We start from the raw sequence: 20,096 nt of genomic DNA on the forward strand, positions 1-20,096 counted from the left end.
CACCTTTATTCAAGCTAGTATTGGAAGTCTTAATCACAGAAGCTAGGCAAGAAATAGAAATAAAAGGCATCCACATTGGAAAGGAAGAAGTAAAAGGTCACTTTTTACAGATGACTTGATACTATAGGTGGAAAACACTAAAGATTCCAGTAAAAAAATCTGTAGAACTAAAACATGCATTTGGTAAGTTGTAAGATACAAAATCAATATACAGAAACCTATGACATTTCTATACACTAATAGCAAATTATCAGAGAAACTAAGAAAACAATTCCATTTACAATGCTTCAGAAAGATTAAATGTCTAGGGATAAATTTAACCAAGAGATGTGAAAGACCTATACACTGAAAAATATAGGACGCCAATGAAAGAAATTGATGAATATACAAATAAATGGAAAGATATTACACACTCATAGATTGAAAAAATTAAGATGTCCATACTCAGTTCAGTTCAGTTCAGTCGCTCAGTTGTGTCCAATCTTTGCGATTCAATGAATCGCAGCATGTCAGGCCTCCCCGCCTATCACCAACTCCGGGAGTTCACCCAAACTCATATCCATCGAGTCGGTGATGCCATCCAGCCATCTCATCCTCTGTCGTCCCCTTCTCCTCCTGCCCCCAGTCCCTCCCAGCATCAGAGTCTTTTCCAATGAGTCAACTCTTCACATCATGTGGCAAAAGTATTGGAGTTTCAGCTTCAACATCAGTCCTTCCAATGAACACCCAGGGCTGATCTCTTTTAGGATGGACTGGTTGGATCTCCTTGCAGTCCAAGGGACTCTCAAGAGTCTTTTCCAACACCACAGTTCAAAAGCATCAATTCTTCAGTGCTCAGCTTTCTTCACAGTCCAACTCTCACATCCATACATGACTACTGGAAAAACCATAGCCTTGACTAGATGGACCTTTGTTGGCAAAATAATGTCTCTGCTTTTTAATATGCTATCTAGGTTGGTCATAACTTTTCTTCCAAGGAGTAAGCGTCTTTTAATTTCATGGCTGCAATCACCATCTGCAGTGATTTTGGAGCCCAACAAAATTAAGTCTGACACTGTTTCCACTATTTCCCCATCTATTTCCATGAAGTGATGGGACCAGATACCATGATCTTCATTTTCTGAACGTTGAGCTTTAAGCCAACTTTTTCACTCTCCTCTTTCACTTTCATCAAGAGGCTTTTTAGTCCCTCTTCACTTTCTGCCATAAGAGTGGTGTCATCTCCATATCTGAGGTTATTGATATTTCTCCCAGAAATCTTGATTCCAGCTTGTGCTTCTTCCAGTGTTTCTCATTATGTACTCTACATAGAAGTTAAATAAGCAGGGTGACAATATACAGCCTTGACATATTCCTTTTCATATTTGGAACCAGTCTGTTGTTCCATGTCCAGTTCTAACTGTTGTTTCCTGACCTGCATATAGGTTTCTCAAAAGGCAGGTCAGGTGCTCTGGTATTCCCATCTCTTTCAGAATTTTCCAGTTTATTGTGATCCACATAGTCAAAGGCTTTGGCATAGTCAATAAAGCAGACAAGTGGGCCTTAGCATCACTACGAACAAAGCTAGTGGAGGTGATGGAATTCCAGTTAAGCTATTTCAAATTGGAAGATGATGCTGTGAAAATGCTGCACTCCATATGCCAGCAATTTTGGAAAACTCAGCAGTGGCCACAGGACTGGAAAAGGTCAGTTTTCATTCCAGTCCCAAAGAAAGGCAATGCCAAAGAATGCTCAAACTACCACATAATTGCACTCATCTCACACACTAGTAAAGTAATGCTCAAAATTCTCCAAGCCAGACTTCAGCAATACGTGAACCATGAACTTCCAGATGTTCAAGCTGGTTTTAGAAAAGGCAGAGGAACCAGAGATCAAATTGCCACCATCCACGGATCATTGAAAAAGCAAGAGAGTTCTAGAAAAACATCTATTTCTGCTTTATTGACTATGTTAAAGCCTTTGACTGCATGGATGTCAATACTACCCAAAGCAATCTACAGATTCGATGCAATCCCTATCAAAATTCCAATGCCATTTTTCATAGAACTGGAACAAATGATTCTAAAATTTGTACGGGCCCACAGAAGTTCCCAAATAGCCAAAGCAATCTTGAAAAAGAAGAGCAAAGCTAGAGGAGTCCACTTGCTGATTTCAAACTATACTACAAAGCTATAGTTATCTAGTCAGTACAGTATAGGTATCAAATGAAACACTCAGCTCAGTAGACCAGTATACAGAGCTTAGAAATAAACTCACACATATAAGGACAATTAATTTACAACAAATTAGCCAAGAACATACAATGGAGAAAAGATACAGTCTCTTTAGCAAACAGTGTTGGGAAAACTGAACAGCCCCATGTAAAGGAATGAAATTAGACTGCTGTCTTACACCATGTACAAAAGTTAGCATAAAATGGATTCAAGATTTTAATATAAGAGCTTGAAACCATAAAACTCCTAAAAGAAACCATAGGCAGTGAACTTCTTGGCATCAGTTTTAATGATGTTTTTGTGGCTTTAACTCCAAAGGCAAGGGAAACAAAAACAAAAATAAACAAATGGAACTACATCACACTAAAAAGCTTCTGCACAATGAGGGAAACCATCATCAAAACAAACAAAAAAGCAACCTACCAAATGAAAGAAGATATTTGCAAATCATGTGTCTGATCAGGGGTTAATATCAAAAATACACTAGAAAGTCATACAAGTTAACAGCAATACAACATCCTGATTAAGAAATGGAGAGATCTGAGTATATGTTTTTCAAAAAAAGACATAACAATGGCCAATAGGAAAATGAAAAGATGCACAACCTCACCAATTATTAGAGAAATGCAAATCAAAACCATATGTGACATATCACTTCAAATCTGTTAGAGTGACTAATATCAAAAACACAAGAAATAATAAGTGTTGGAAAGGGTGTGAAGAAAAGGGGGCCCTTTGTACACTGTTGGTGAGAATGTAAATTTGCAACCACTATGAAAAACAGTGGGGCTTTCCTGGTAGTTCAACTGGTAAAGAATCCGCCTACAATGCAGGGGACCTGGGTATGTTACTCTGCCAACAAAGGTCCGTATAGTCAAGGCTATGGTCTTCCCAGTGGTCACATAAGGTTGTGAGACCTTGACTGTAAAGAAGGCAGAATGCCAAAAAAATTGATGGCTTTGAACTGTGGTGCTGGAGAAGACTCCTGAAAGTCCCTTGGACAGCAAGGAGATTAAGCCAGTCAATCTTAAGGGAAATCAACCCTGAATATTCACTGGAATGACTGATACTGCAGCTGAAACTCCAGTATTTTGGTCATCTAATTCAAATAGATGACTCATTGGAAAAGTCCGTCATGCTGGGCAAGATTGAGGGCAGAAGGAGAAGGAGGCATCTTCAGATGAGATGGCTGGATGGCATTGTGGATGCAGTGAACATGAACTTGGGCAAACTCCAGAGAATGGTAAGGGACAGGGCAGCCTGGTGTGCTGTAGTCCATGGGATTGCAAAGAGTCAGCCATGACTGGGCAACCAAACAACAACAGCAACATGAAAACCAGTGTGGAGATGCCTCCAAAAATTAAGAATAGAACTACCGTATGATCCAGCTCTTCCACTTCTAGGTATTTATCTAAAGAATACCAAAATTCTAATTCGAAAAGATACGAGCATATGTTCACTGCAGCATCATTTACGATAGCCAGAATGTGGAAATAACCTAATCGATCGATGGATAAAGAAGATGTGATAAATATATCACAGCCATAAAAAAGGATGAAATCTAATTCAGCCATGAAAAAGAATGAAATCTTGCTTTTTGCAACAAGATAGATGAAACTTGAGGGTATTGGGTTAAGTGAAATGTCACATTGGTAAAGATAAATATTTTATTTCACTCATATGTGGAATCTAAAACAAAACAAAAATAAACTTATAGATACAAGAACAGATTGGGAGTTACCAAAAGGAAAGAAGATGGGAGTGGAAAAAATGGATGAAAGGGGTCAGTTGTATGGTGATGGATAGTAACTAGACCTTTGGTGGTGATTACTTTGTAGTATTATAAAAATGTTGAATTACATCATATATCTGAAACATACAATATACCAAACATAAAATATACTGATTTTACCTGAGTAAAAAACATTTATCTTCAAACCTATGCTTTATAAAATGCTAAGTACTAAGTAAAACAACACAGAAATATCATTTTTCACTTATATTGATGTTATCAAATGCAGACATTTGATAACACATTCAACTGGCAATGCTGTGGAGAAAGAGGCACTCTGTACTAGAGAAATATAAATATGTTTAACTCTATTTAGGGATTTTTATGCTCTATGGGGAGTAATTTGGCAACACCTATCACAATTATTTGCATATATCCTTTGACCCAGTAATTCCTTTCTGGAATTTATCTTATAGATATATTTGCATATGTACAAAATGAAGTCTCTGCAAGTTTAATCACAAAACATTACTTAGAATGGAAATAATTAACTGCCTATCAGTGTGACTGGTCAAAATAATAAATAAAAGACCATAATACTGCCAATTCAATAAACTCTTAGAAACTGTAAAAGAAGAATTAGGATACTGTATGTTCCAATGGGCTTACCAGGTGACTCTAGTGGTAAAGAATCTGCCTGCTGATGCAGGGAGACATGAGACAAGCGTTCAGTCCCTGGGTCAGGAAGATTCCCTGGAGGAGAAGAACATGGCAACCCACTCCAGGATTCTTGCCTGGAGAATCCCATGGACAAATGGAGCTTGGCAGGCTACAGTCCTTAACATCGCAAAGAGTCGGACACAACTGAAGCGGCTTAGCACTCATGCGCCTATGTACCAATATAGAAAGATATTCAATTTCAATGAAAAATAGCAAGTGCAAAAAGTGACAAAGTATAAAATGCTAACTTCTGTGTAAGAAAAAGGAAAAATAAGAACTTATATGTGCAAAAAAGATACTTGTAAAGATTCACGAAAAACTGGTAACAGTTACTAACAGCCATTAACTCTGTCACTAAGACCTGCTGCTGCAGGGAGCATAATTGACTTCCGGTCCTAGCTGCAGATGCTCTGGCTCTGCCACTGGGGTTGTGCCAATGCTAATTTCCCACATGCTGCTTCCAGACAATGACTGAGCGAAACTGGGATACTAAGTCAAGCCTATCCAGCAAGCCAGGGGTCTCCTGTTACAAGAAACTCCACATTGGCCTAGTCAGTCTTTCTTGGAACTGTCTGAATCTCCTCTTACCCAGTCTTCTTTACCTCTGCCTCCTTCCGCAGATTATCGGAACTGCACATCTAATCCTAGTTTGGCATCTCCTTCTCAGTGAACCATAGTTACATTTTGAGGGGTGAGAGATCCAGCAGATGTGGAGCCAGAATTACTATTTTTTGAATAACATTATTATATCTTCAAATATTAAATTTAAAATTACTCTCTAGCAGGGTTTTTTGAAGTATTATTCTAGTATCTCCTACAACACAGTGTGGATAAGGAAATGAAAACTTACTCCAGTGTTCTTGCCTGGAAAATTCCATGGACAAAGGAGCCTGCTGGGCTACAGTCCATGGGGTCACAAAGAATCGGCCACGACTGAGTGACTGAGCGCAACAGAGTCACGTGTCCTGTCTATACTCCTGATCCACTGAAAAGACATACCTCTTTGGGATCTAGGAATCTGCATTCAAAAGACTCCAAGTGCTAATGTAATATACAGTTAAGGGACCAGAGGGTTAAATTATGAGATGTACATGAACTGGACCAAAATATAGCCAAGTAAAATGAACTGAAGGAACCAGAATGACCATCATACTTATATCTCAATTAAATGATGCAGCTTATCTAATGTTTGCTCCTTGGAAGAAAAATTGTGACAACCCTAGGCAGCGTATGAGAAAGTCGAGACATTACTTTACCAACAAAGATCTGTATAGTCAAAACTATGGTTTTTCCAGTAGTCATGTATGGAGGTGAGAGTTGGACCATAAAGAAGGCTGAGTGCCAGCTGATGCTTAGGCTGAAGCTCCAATGCTTTGGCCGCCTAATGCAAAGAGTCAACTCGTTGGAAAAGATACTGGTGCTGGGAAAGATTGAAAGCAGGAGAAGCGGATGACATGATTGGATGGCATCACTGACTCAATGGACATGAATTTGAGCAAACTTCAGGAGATGGTGAAGGATAGGAAAGCCTGGCATGCCACAGTCCATGGGGTCACAAAGAGTTGGACACGACTGAGCAATTGAACAACAACAACAAAATCTAACAGTAAACATTGGATTGGAGAGAATTGAGAGACCTAGAAAGAAAGATCAAGCAGTCAAACACCTTTTCCAAGCTTTTTTTCCAAGACAAGGGGAACAGTACTCAAAGGGCTTCAGGTATTCTGGTCCCACTGATAAAACCAACCCTCTGCTAAAAAGGATGGCTCAGTATGTCTTCCTGCTGCCATTAAATGTTATATAATCTCATTCCATTCATTTAATACTCTACGTCTATCCAGCTCCCCAACCTTTATATCACCAGGGACTGGCTTCATGGAAGACGGTTTTTCCAAAGACCTTTGGAGGGATGGTTTTCGGATGAATCAAGCACATAACATTTATTGTGCACTTTATTTCTAGTCTGATGATGCTGATGATCTGATAGGAGGTACTGGTCCATGGCCCAGAGGTTGGGGACCCTTGCTCTATCCACAAAGCAACTTTGTAATGATAATTTGGGTTGTCATATACTTCTGCCTATAGGAAGAGATTGACAATTTCTAACGAAGAAAAGAACTGTACTGTGGGAGTCCCTGAAGTGGTCCAGTGGTTAGGACTCAGACACCACCCTTATGGCAGAAAATGAAGAGGAACTCAAAAGCCTCTTGATGAAAGTGAAAGAGGAAAGTGAAAAAGTTGGCTTAAAGCTCAACATTCAGAAATAAGATCATGGCATCTGGTCCCATCACTTCATGGGAAATAGATGGGGAAACCGTGGAAACAGTAACAGACTTTATTTTGAGGTGGGGGGGGGCTCCAAAATCACTGCAGATGGTGATTGCAGCCATGAAATTAAAAGACACTTACTCCTTGGAAGGTAAGTTATGACCAACCTAGACAGCATATTAAAAAGCAGAGACATTACTTTGCCAACAAAGTTTCACCTAGTCAAGGCTATGGTTTTTCCAGTAGTCATGTATGGATGTGAGAGTTGGACTGTGAAGAAGGCTGAGTGCTGAAGAATTGATGCTTTTGAACTGTGGTGTTGGAGAAGACTCTTGAGAGTCCCTTGGACTGCAAAGAGATCCAACCAGTCCATCCTAAAGGAGATCAGTCCTGGGTGTTCATTAAAGGACTGATGCTGAGGCTGAAACTCCAATATTTTGGCCACCTCATGCAAAGAGTTGACTCATTGGAAAAGACCCTGATGTTTGGAGGGATTGGGGGCAGGAGGAGAAGGGGACGACAGGGCATGAGATGGCTGGATGGCATCACCGACTCAATAGATGTGAGTCTGAGTGAACTCCTGGAGTTGGTGATGGACAGGGAGGCTTGGCGTGCTGCGATTCATGGGGTCGCAAAGAGTTGGACACAACTGAGCGACTGAACTGAACTGAACTCTCAATGCCAGGGGTCCTTCTATGTTCAATCTTTGGTTGGGGAACTAAGGTCCTGCAAGCCATGTAGCCCAGCAAAAAAAGAAAGTTTTCCATAAGAGTATGAAAAACACTGTATTTGACACTGTTTAATTTATTCAAATTATGCCCTTCTTTTTATTCAGTACTCATTTCTAGAAATGCTAGTATTTACTTCATTTTGATTTTCTAATTATGTGACCTATGATGTTCTAATCAAAATTAACTCTAGACAGTCCCTGCCTGTAGCTTTATTGTAGGGCTTCCCTAGTGGCTTGGTGAAAGAATCCACCTGCCAGTGCAGGAGATGCAGGAGACACTGGTTGGACCCCTATGTTGGGAAGATCCCCTGGATGAGGAAAGAGCCACCCATGCCAGTATCCCATGGACAGAGGGGCCTGGTGGGCTACAGTCCCTGGATTCGCAATGTTATTTTGCCAAAACAGTCAGTAGAAAAAGCCAAGTCTTATTAACTGAAATGCCAGGGATTTCTATTCCTATAAAGGATGTAAGCCCTAGGTAGCTGGGGTACTAGAACTGTTGATTTAGATGCACATTATTTTTGATTATCTGGAACCACTGCGATGAGGTCACAAAGAGTTGGCACTATGTTAGAGGATATGTACTATGGGATATTTAAAATCAAACAACAAGTGATATTTGACTATATAGTCTTCATTCTATGGGCTGCCCTTAGTTAGCTACTGTATTTGCATTGTAATAGCAGATTATACAATTAATGGCCATTTTTCTAGTTGACTTTCCAGAATAACTAGTGAAGTCTAGCTACTCAGCTTTAACTTAGAATTCCAACTTTATTCTATTACTTAAAACATTGGTGTTGCAATATATTGCTCTGCGATAAAGCAAAAAATATAATGCTTAATGATTTCTTGGCCCATTGCAGCTTCAGAGGCTCTACATGACTTTATCTCTTCTACAGGCAAGTGAAGATAAAAAGGATATGCTTTATTATATAACTGAATTTGGAAAGAGAGAAGGTCAGAGAAGGGAGGGAGAAAGATTTCAGTATACTTTAAGTGTGCTTTTCATTCTGAATATTTAAAATGAAACCCATGATGTGGGATAGAATTCCTATGAAAGTACTGTTCTCATTATGTCTTCAGTTTGTATGCAAGCCTCAGCTGTGTTACTTTTATTGCCGTTTTCAGCAAGAATTCAGGGGAGAATGAAAGGATGGAAACTCAAACAGAATGACTAAACTGTAATACAAAGATAATGAACTCCAATGCAACAGGACAGCAAATTAGAAGGCTGGGAAGTTGTTAGCCATAAAAAAAGAAAAGAAAAAGAGCTTTATTTCCACACTTTTGAAGCATTCTTTGGAAACCAGAAAAATCTAGCAATACAGTTAACCCAGTTACTGTCAGTACAAATCTCCTTTCAAAAGAAAGCCAGGCTAACATTTTTAAACAGCAATTATGTTTTATGAAAAGGAAAGAAGGGGGAGTGAGAGGAACAATAAAATCCCCCAAAGCATGATGATGACAAACCAATCAGAAAACAGTCTAAGATCTCCATTTGCCTTAGCTTTTTGAAATAAGCATTTTCCAGTCCTTAGCACCCTTCTCTTTATCAGACTGACAGAGACCTGGGGGACCTCAGCATTTACCAATGAAGAGATTCATATGCTAAACTGAAACTCCTGTTTTCCAAACCAAAAAAAAATGAAGTAAAACAAGGACCACCCACTCAGTCAGGAAACAAAGTTGTTTGAGTTACATTTCTTTTATGTTCTTCTCTTCTTAGGTAACTCACCAGGAATCTTGGAGAGGATGGGTCACCTGGAGTTTATCATAGGAGAGCTTCCCCACAATGTTTTAATCTTCTAAGTCACTAAATTAAGACCAAGAGTCCTCTAGTCTTCTGAAATACTGACATTGTGATGCACCGGTGATTGATTACAAGTGAAGCATCCCACATCAGTAACAAATAAACCAAACTCTAGGATGGCCTTTCAGAGCTGCAAAACCCAAATCAGATATCTCTCTGACTACTCCAAGTGATTTTTTGAAGTTCCCAAAGAATTTTCCTGAAGGAAAAAATAAGCCTCAAAACTCATGAGATGATCTTAACACATACTTCAGCTAAGATTTTAAATCTGATCAAATACCACTAGTGAAGAAAATTACTTTTTACATTTATTTTCTTACTGTCATAAAGGTGTCTTAAGAAAATTATTTATAAAACTTCTTTTCTGTTGTTGTTCTAACCCAGCAAGCTAAACATGTTTCATTTATTTTTAAATGAAGTGAAAATTAGCCAGGTGTGTTAGATAAGCTTTCTATACACAGGTCTAAATATTGACAAAGGGAGATGTGTCACTGGAAAAATCATCAGTCTGGTAATTATCACGTTAGCATGTTAAGCAGAAAAAGATGTGAAACTTCCAAATGTGTCAATACAGATTATTTCATTTCCACTAGCTACCAGCTATACTGTGAACCTCAGTTCTTTAATGTACACTGAGCAAGGAATTCAGCTAAAGAAATTTCCCCTCTGTGCTTGGAGGGAAAAAAAAAAATTACAAGATCTAGTGTGAAAGCACATATGTTTCTAACTACTGCTTCAAATGACCTAAAAGAGAGGAGGGGAGTACAAATGATGACAAAGTACCTTTCCTTTCTGTATTTATTGTTGTAAGAACTGTGTCTGCACTTCTCTTTCATTGGGTTATGTGAATGATCCCCATTGTTCTCATTGGTCCCAAGCCCATGGAGCCATTTCAGAAAATCGCAGTGACATTTGCAAACTCAGATTATATTACAATACTTATGGTACTGAGAAGATTGAGTATCTCAATAATAATTATCTCACTGCACACTTTAGATTCCTATGAATTTGCACTTGAAGATGAGAGTAAGTGCTATTAATTTTTGGTGTCATTAAAAAGAATCAAGTGAATATAAAAGTAAATCCTGGCAGCATTAGAATTCAATCTTTTCATCACGAGGTGATTAAGTAACCAGATAGGACATTAATGTCCCTGGTAAAACATTTCTAAGCATATCCTGAAAGACACATTTTGGTCCCTTTTCATGCCCTTTTTCTAATTTTTTTAACCCACATTTTTCTTCTTTCTGTTCCCCCGGTGGGGTTTGTGTTTACTAAACCACTGCTCTATGTCTTGCTTGCTATTCAGTGGCCCTTGCTTTCCTGCTAATCACAGCTCTTTTCTGCCTTCATCAAACCCAAATACTAGCTATTCAAATTTCCTAAAAAATGTAGAGTTAGTTATCTCTGTTCAGAAGTGGTAAATTTGAACTCCTGTTGAGTTTTCAAGATTGCCTTTTTTTTCCCCCCCGAATATCCATTTGTTTCACATTTGGTTATGAAGACCTAATTACAGTGTAATGATTTACTCTTTTACAGTCCTGCCTTTGTCTTTCTGTTTTGCTGAAATTTCTCTTTTAAAAGTCACGAATTATCTGCCTCATTGAAGAATTTGATGACACTGGAAGACATTCATCTTTTTCTGCAGGCTTGGACCCTGCAGACTCTTTGTTTATCCTTTTTCTTCCTTTCTACACTATAACAGTACACTCACCTGGCCACTCCTATTTCTTATTTCTCCCACTTCCAGGAGGCAATCCATAATTCTGTTCTTGGCTTGGACCTTGAAATCTCACTTTCAGCTTCAACCACTTCCACAGCCTCAAACTTACTTCTATCATAACATTTTCAAAACTTCCATTTCTGACCCCAGCCTCTCACCAATAAAAAGCCACATTTCCAAATGTTTGCTGATAATCCTCACCAAAATGTCTTTCTGGCATTTCAAATTCATGAATAAACGCATCAACTACCTCTCCAAATAACCTTCTACAACTATCTCTATTAATATGGCTACCAAACATCCAGGTTTGAATTCTGTCATCTTGGACTATCAGCTTCTCTATATCCTATAAATTTCTGGGGCATGTGGAGTCTTCCACTTTGATATCTTTCCATCCTGTCACCACCATTCTGGTTCAAATGTTTATGTCCTTTACTTGGACCAGTGGTCCTCAAAGTGAACCAGCAGCATCAAGATCACCTGCAAACATATTAGAGATAGAAATTCTCAGGCATCCTTGCCCCAGACCTTTTTAATTTGAAACTCTGGTAGTGAGGCCAGCAATCTGTTTTAACACGATCTCCAAGTGATTTTGACATGTGCTAAAATTTCTGAACTATGTGGCCTGGATTATCACAGATGGCTTATATTAGCCTTTCTAATCTCAGCCTTTCTTTTTCATGCCCTCCACACATTATTATTCTAAGAACTACCTTTCTGAAGAATAACTCTGATACATGCCACTGTCTTGGTAAAAAAAAAAAAAAAAAACAACATTTGACTGAGTAGTATCATCAAATAAAAACCAAACTCCTCATGACATATGAATGTTGGGAGACTTTATACTTTTCTCAGTTCTGTCTCACTGCAGCAAAAGTTTGAAGTGATGGACAGACCCAGTGTTACAGCTTGAGGCATGCCTCATCCTTGAGGCAGGAGAGTGGGCCAACCCAAAAGATGCAGAGAGAAGAGAGCCCCGGGCTCAATTTTGGCTCCTCTTTTTGTATGTCTTTTCTCCTCCCTCTGAGCCTGTCCTGTGTGAATTGGTCTAGCCAGGAGGGCTGCTTGTTTTACCTGAGGTCCTCATTCCAGTCCTCAGACCTTCCTTTGTTCTATTTTCGTGGGCTTTTCCCTTCTTTGTCTTTTAGCCACCACCATTTTGGACTCCTTTTTCCTATTCTAACTACCTAACACAAAGACTTCTAGGGGATTTAAAATTGTAATCAAACAGAAATGAAATAAGCTCTATCAAGTTTCCATGTAAGTAGGTTCTAAAGTCAAATCTGTGTTTTTCTACTCTTTTTTACATATTAGCCACTGTTAGGATCCTCCCACCACTTGCAATGTCCTACTTGTTAAAAAGAACCACTAAATAAGGCCAATAGGTGGATTGAAGAGACCAAGAACCCATCACAATGGTATCAAACCCCACCACACTGGTATCACATATGATCTATAGCAAATGCAAAGGGAAATTTTATCTGAACCTCCTTTATCTAACTAAAAAAAAAAAACTTTTTAGAGCTTTACAAGAGTGAGATACCACAGACTGCCTCCCCACCCCTGAGAGGTCTCCAGTCAGGAAGGCACCTGACTGTAGGCAGTAGGACATTTCCCGCAAAATGTATAAACATAGTTCCCTCTTTCACCTCCGCTCTATTAAGCTGCATAAGTCCAACTACTCAGGGATATGGGCTTCCCAGGTAGCGCTAGTGGTAAAGAACCCACCTGCCAATGCAAGAAGCGTAAGAGACATGGGTTTGATCCCTGGGTTTGGATGATCCCTTGGAGGAGGATACGGCAACCCACTCCAGTATTCTTGCCTAGAGAATCCCATGGACAGAGGAGCCTGGTGGGCTACAGTCCATAGGGTTGCAAAGAGTCAGACACGACTGAAGCAATATCACACACATGCACACATGCATTCAGCGAGCTTCTCTCTATGTACAGAGTACTCCTGCATATGTAAGAAACCTTTCTTTGGTTGATCTGCCTGTTTTCAGTTAATTCTAAAATAACCAATAAGAAAATGAAAAAAACAATTACAAACTGGTTAAAGTATTTGCAGATTATATGTCTGGAAAAGATTTGTATCCAGGATATATAAAGAACTTTTATAATTCAATAATATGAAGTTGCCTAACCCAATTAAAATAGTCAAAAGATTCTGGTAAACATTTTGCCAGATAAAATATACAAATGACTAATTAATAAGCCAATAAAAACATTCTCAATATTATTAATAATTAGAGAACTACAAATTAAAACCTCAGTGAAATACCATGAAAGTGAAGATGAAAGTTGCTCAGTTGTGTCTGACTTTTTGCAATCCCATGAACTATACAGTCCATGGAATTCTCCAGGCCAGAGTACTGGAGTGGGTAGCCTATCCCTTTGTCCAAGGGATCTTCCCAATCCAGGGATGGAACCCAGGTCTCTCACATTGCAGGCAGATTCTTTACAAGCTGAGCCACAAGGGAAGCCCAAGAATACTGGAAGGGGTAGCCTATCCCTTCTCCAGCAGATCTTCCCAACCCAGGAATTGAAGCGGGGTCTCCTGCATTGCAGGTGGATTCTTTACCAAATGAACTATCAGGGAAGCCCCAATATGGTGGATAATATGTGGATATGGGGAATATGGTGAAATACCATATCCACATATTAAAATGACTCATCAAAAAGGATGACAATACTAGATGTTGGCAAGGATATTGAAAAACTGGAACTCTTACACATTGCTTCCTTGTGTGGCTCAGGAGGTAAAGAATCCTCCTACAATGCAGGAGATCCAGGTTCAATCCTTGGGATCAGGAAGATCCCCAGGAGATCTCTGGGGTCGCAGAGTCAGACTTGACTGAGCAACTAAAGCTTTCACACATTGCTGGTGAGAGTGTAAAATGGTATAGTCAACTTGGAAAACAGTTTGCAGTTTCTTAAAAAGAGGGCTTCCCTGGTGGATCAAATGGTAAAAGAATCTGCCTGCAATGCAGGAGACCCGGGTTCTGTCTCTGGGTTGGAAAGATCCCCTGGAGAAAGGAATGGCTACCCACTCCAGTATTCTTGCCTGGAGAATCCCACAAACAGAGGAGCATGCTGAGCTACAGTCCATGGGGTCCCAAGAAGTTGGCCACAACTGAGCAACTAACACTTTCACACTTTTAAAAGGTCAAGCCTTTAATTACCAAATTGTTTAACAATGCCACTCTCAAGATATATATCTCAAAGAAACAAAAGCATATGACTACACAGAAAATTTTACACAAATGTTCACAGCATCATTATTCATAATAACCAAAATCTGGAAGCAAATACAAATGCCTATTTTCTGGTGAATGGGAAAAACAAATGTGATAGGTATATTCATACAATTAAATACTATTGAGCAATAAAAATGAATTAACTTCGATACATAATACAACTTGCATGAACCCTAAAACAGTATGCTGGGTGAAATAAGCCAAGCACAAAAGACTACATATTATATTGTTCTGATCATATGAAATTTCCAGAAAAGGCAAATTTAAAGAGAGCCCTGAGGCTGGGAAAGATTGACTGCAAATGACATTAAGGAAACTTTTATGGTATATGAAAATTATTCTTGAACTGAATCAGTAAAATTTACACCAAATTCTATACATTTGCTAAAAAAAAAATACTGAATTATATACTTACAGTGGGTGAATTTTATGGCATATGTTATATCTCAATAAAGCTATTTTTAAAACCTAAACACACACACACTTGCAATCAGCTATGTAGCTTATGTACCATAAGTTTTATCTATTTATTCTGCAACAGTGTAAAAATCACATATTTCATTAAGATTGAAAATAAATATGGAGATTAAACACCTATGACTGATTCATGTTGATGTATGGCCAAAACCATCTCAATACTGTAAAGTAATTGGGTATGTTCAGTCACTAAGTCATGTCTGACTGTTTGTAACCCCATGGACTGTAGCACACCAGGCTACCCTGTCCTTCATTATCTCCTAGAGTTTGCTCAAGTTCATGTACATTGAGTTGGTGATGCTATCTAACCATCTCATTGTCTGCCACCTCCTTTTTTAATTGGAGAATAAACTAATTATCCTCCAGTTTAAAAAAAAAAAAAAAGGGGGTGGCTATGTCTGGTTGATGCTATTGTTACCCAGTTACTTCTCTGTTTAACTGCTAAACAAAATTGTATATCATGCCCGTACCTAAATAGCTTATCATCAGTTAGTAGAAATTTTTCCTGGTACAAGTGTTTCAGCCATGGTAGATTAAGAATGTATAAAAGAAAAACATCTACTCCTGCTTTACTGACTATGCCAAAGCTTTTGACTGTGTGGATCACAACAAACTGTGGAAAATTCTTCAAGAGTTGGGAATACCAGACCACCTAACCTACCTCTCAAGAAATCTGTATGCAGGTCAAGTTAGAACTGGACATGGAACAACACACTGGTTCTAAATCGGAAAAGGAGTACATCAAGGCTACATATTGTCACCCTGCTTATTAAACTTATATTCAGAGTATATCATGAGAAAGGCTGGACTGAATGAAGCACAAGCTGGAATCAAGATTGCCAGGAGAAATATCAATAACCTCAGATATGCAGATGACACCACCCTTATGACAGAAAGCAAAGAAGAACTAAAGAGCCTCTGATGAAAGTGAAAGAGGAAAGTGAAAAAGCTGGCTTAAAACTCAGCATTCAGAAAACTAAGATCATGGTGTCTGGTCCCATCACGTCATGGCAAATAGATGGGGAAACAAGGGAAACAGTGACAGACTTTTATTTTGGGGGGCTCCAACATCACTGCAGATGGTGACTGCAGCCATGAAATTAAAAGATGCTTACTTCTTGGAAGAAAAGTTATGACCAACCTAGACAGTGTATTAAAAAACAAAGATATTACTTTGCCAACAAAGGTCCGTATAGTCAAAGCTATGGTTTTTCCAGTAGTCATGTATGGATGTGAGAGTTGGACTATAAAGAAATCTGAGCACCAAAGAATTGATGCTTTTGAACTGTGGTGTTAGAAAAGACTCTTAAGAGTCCCTTGGACTGCAAGGAGATCCAACCAGTGTGTTTTAAAGGACATCAGTCCTGAATATTCATTGGAAAGACTGATGCTGAAGCTAAAACTCCAATACTTTAACCACCTGATGCGAAGAGCTGGCTCTTTGAAAAGACCCTGATGCTGGGAAAGATCGAAGGCAGGAGGAGGAGGGGACGACAAAGGATGAGATGGTTGGATGGCATCCCCGACTCAATGGACATGAGTTTGAATACACTCCGGGAGTTGGTGATAGATAGAGAAGCCTGGCGTGCTGCAGTCCATGGGGTCACAACAAATCAGTACAACTGAGCAACTGAACTGAACTGAACTGAAAAGAAAGTCTCTTTTCTTTGTGATAATCTCCCTGGAGGAATGTCCTATAACCTTTGTGCCTTGCTCTTTGTTCTCTTTCTTCTGTCTTACTACTCCCTTTTCCTTTGATTCAGAATTTCCATGACATAATAGAGAGAACCAGTAATGTCCCCAAGTTAGAAAAAACAACTATGCTTTAGCAGTTTCCTTTCCACTGCACCATACTACCAATATGAAGACTAGAGACCAGTTACAGAAATCTAAAAATGTAATCATATAAAATGCATTTTACATATTGTGAGATAAAATGACCAAGAGTTCTTACTAAAATTTACATTGTTATCAAGTAAATGACTGAGGAGTTTTACTAACTCTTAACAATCAAGAGAGTATTTTGAGTTCAGTATAAAAAGTTATAGGATTTCTATTTCAGAGTAACACAGAAAGCTTACTTCTAATGGCGGTCATTGTGGTCAACTTAGCAAGCTAATATGTCTAAGTCAATTATGATAAACCATTTCTCGTTTCAGTGATTGGGGATGTGCACCTGATTGAATCCAGCTATTGAGACATGACAGAAATTGGTTGGGAGTTGCTGGAAAAGCTTGATGGACAGGGAGGCCTGGCGTGCTGCGATTTATGGGATCACAAAGCGTCAAACACGACTGAGCGACTGAACTGAACTGAAGAAAAAGTCTCAAGACAGAAAGAAGAAACAGTTCCTCGCTCTCCTCTGGAAGTTACTAGATCTGGACAGGAAGCTTGAAATTTTTGAAACCATCCTGTGAATACAAGGGGCTTCCATAATGGCTCAGATGGTAAAGAATCTACGTGCAATGCAGGAGACCTGGATTCAATCTCTAGGTTGGGAGGATCTCCTGGAGAAGGGAACAGCAACCCACTCTAGTATTCTTGCCTGGAGAATCCCATGGACAGAGGAATCTGGCAGGCTATAGGCCATGGGATCGCAAAAAGTCAGACAGGAGTGAGTGACTAAGACTTTCACTTTCTTTTTCCTGTGAATATGAAAGGAACCAGTACCAAGCTCCTTTCCTTGACCTTCTGAACCCTCTGCTGGACTAGATCCAAACTTGGCCTTCCAGATCCAGCCTGAAAGAGATCAGTCTCAGTAAGAATTCTGCTAAATTAGTTTAGCTGATATCCCCCGTGCCTTATGTCTCATCACTCTCAATATCTGACCAAAATCCTCCTGTCCCAAATAATATCTGATCACCTTAGCCTGCCTTCAGCAAAAATTTTGTTAGGTCAGTTTAGCCAAGTATTATTCTACCCTCTTAGTAATTTTCCACTAACTCCCTTCCCTACAGCCCTACTCTTTGGCTGTAAGTTCCCACTCTTCCTTATCAGTTCAAATTTGAGCCCAATTCTTTACTGAAGTCTCTTTTCCCCTATTTCTATAACTCCTTATTAAAATCTGCCTCTATGGTTTGAAGTTCTGTCCAGTTTGGGTTTTCCTGGACACCAGTCTCCTCAAGAAGCCAGTGATGACAGCAGTAGGGCAGGGTGATAAAAGGCACTTGGGTCCTTAGTGACCTTTGTGGGCTGCTAATCATACAGTAACCTGTTTGAGTCAGTTTTTTGCTTTTGTATTTTAGGGTTTTTTTGTTGTGGTAATGGTGGTTTTGGTTTGATTTGATTCAGTTTCTGTAACTTCCTGCTCAAAGTGTGTTGTTACAAAGCTTTTCTGTGATAATTGAACCTGAGTATTCCGTCCTGGACTGTGATAATTTTTATAGGTTTGATTTTATGGAAGACGTATCATTTCAAAAGAAAATGGTAAAAGGGAAGAGGCATGGGAAGAAGCATAGAAAGAGGTGGTTCAGGCTGAAGGATGACTCTACTTAATCACACGGCATCGTTTTTTCCCCCACTCTTTTCAAGAATAAGAACTATATTAGCAAAAGCTCTGAAATCAAGAAAAAGCAAAACAAAGAAATAACAAACTTGTCTACAGCCTGAGGGGGTCCCAGACCCAGGTTTGAGGCATGTGCAATTTCACACTACCTGGCCAAACACACCCTGTCATCTCTGTAGGAAATTGCCCCTGTTCTCAGCCCTGTAAAGTGCCCAAGAAGACTAGCGCAGAGCCATTAGAATAGCTCAGAGCCCTTTAAAAATATGTTAAATGCCTTGCCTCTGTAGAACATTTTTAACTTGCTACAGTACTTTCAAATCCATTAGCTAATTGCAATCTTCAAAACAGTGCACTAAGGTAGACATTACCCCCATATGAGGAATGACAAGTGCAGAGTGCATGGAGAAGGTGAAAACGTTTGCTTAAAATAACTCAACTAACTATACTATGAATAGTCCACAGCCTGAGAGTCCTTGCTCAAGAAAGCATATATTCTCTGGCCCTGTTGTAAATAGGCTCTGCTCAAGATTTCCTAGAGACCAGAGGACTACAGTGTCTCTGAGTATACTGAATACACACTGAATGACATTTACCTATGTTTAGCCTCTGCTGCATCTAGTTTCTATTTCAGCCTTATCACCTCCAATTTTTTTCACCCTCTGCTCCTGTAGTCCACTCACCGTGACCAAATGATGCAAAAATTCTATGTGGTAAGTGTAAAAGTAAAAGTAATAAAAGTACCTCCTGGGTAAAGTGAGGAGACACCATGGAACCCAGAGATCAGCAATAGCTGAAAAAGATGCACCTTTTGCATTGCTCAGACCAAAGAAAAGCAGTAATGACTAACTGGATTCAGTTTTTAAATAGAGTTCAAAAGAAAAGCAAACTGTTAAAAACAAGACTCTGAAATGGAATCACTTATGGTAAGCCCCCCATCACTAAACCAAGAGTTAAATAACAGTTTCAGCTCTCCCAGAAATGAACATTTTAACCAGTTGAATCAGGAATTGTCTGATCAGCACTAGTTAAGTAATCTGCCTGATAGACCCCGGCCAGCTCCCCAAAGAAAGTAACCTTGCAAAAACCAACCTGCTCTTTTCCACAGTATAAATTCCTTATTCCTGCTCTCTTCTGTCTGTAAAAGTCTTTCATTTTGTACAGTTCCTCAGAACTCCTTTCTACCTGCTAGACTGAATGCTGCCTGGTGATGAAGGATTGAATAACGCCCATAAGGTCTTTAAAATGTACTCAGTTGAATTTTTCTTTTTAATAAGACCTTTATGAAAGGAAAATGCACTGTCTCCCTCGGTTACTACACACAGTTACTGTTTGGTTTTCCACACCAAGCAGTTTTCCATTTCTCTGTGGATTCCGACTGTGCATCCTACAATTCTGTTCTGAGACAATCAACCTGGAATCAGTATCAGATCCCACAAGTTGAGGGCTCAGTCCACAAGACGGCCCCCACCTCAGATGCCAATTTTAAGTCTCAGATTGTCAGTGGTACTTCTCACTGACTCGTTGGTTATAAATCGGGCTTCCATAACACTCTCCTTGAGTTTGTTTGCTCAAATGGCTCACAGAACTCAGGAAAATAGTTTACTTATTAGATTACCAGTTTGCTATAAAAATACAACTCAGGAACAGCCGGATAGAAG

This window comes from Capricornis sumatraensis, chromosome 19 (genome assembly GCF_032405125.1).
Source record: "Capricornis sumatraensis isolate serow.1 chromosome 19, serow.2, whole genome shotgun sequence".
Taxonomy (NCBI): Eukaryota; Metazoa; Chordata; class Mammalia; order Artiodactyla; family Bovidae; genus Capricornis; species Capricornis sumatraensis.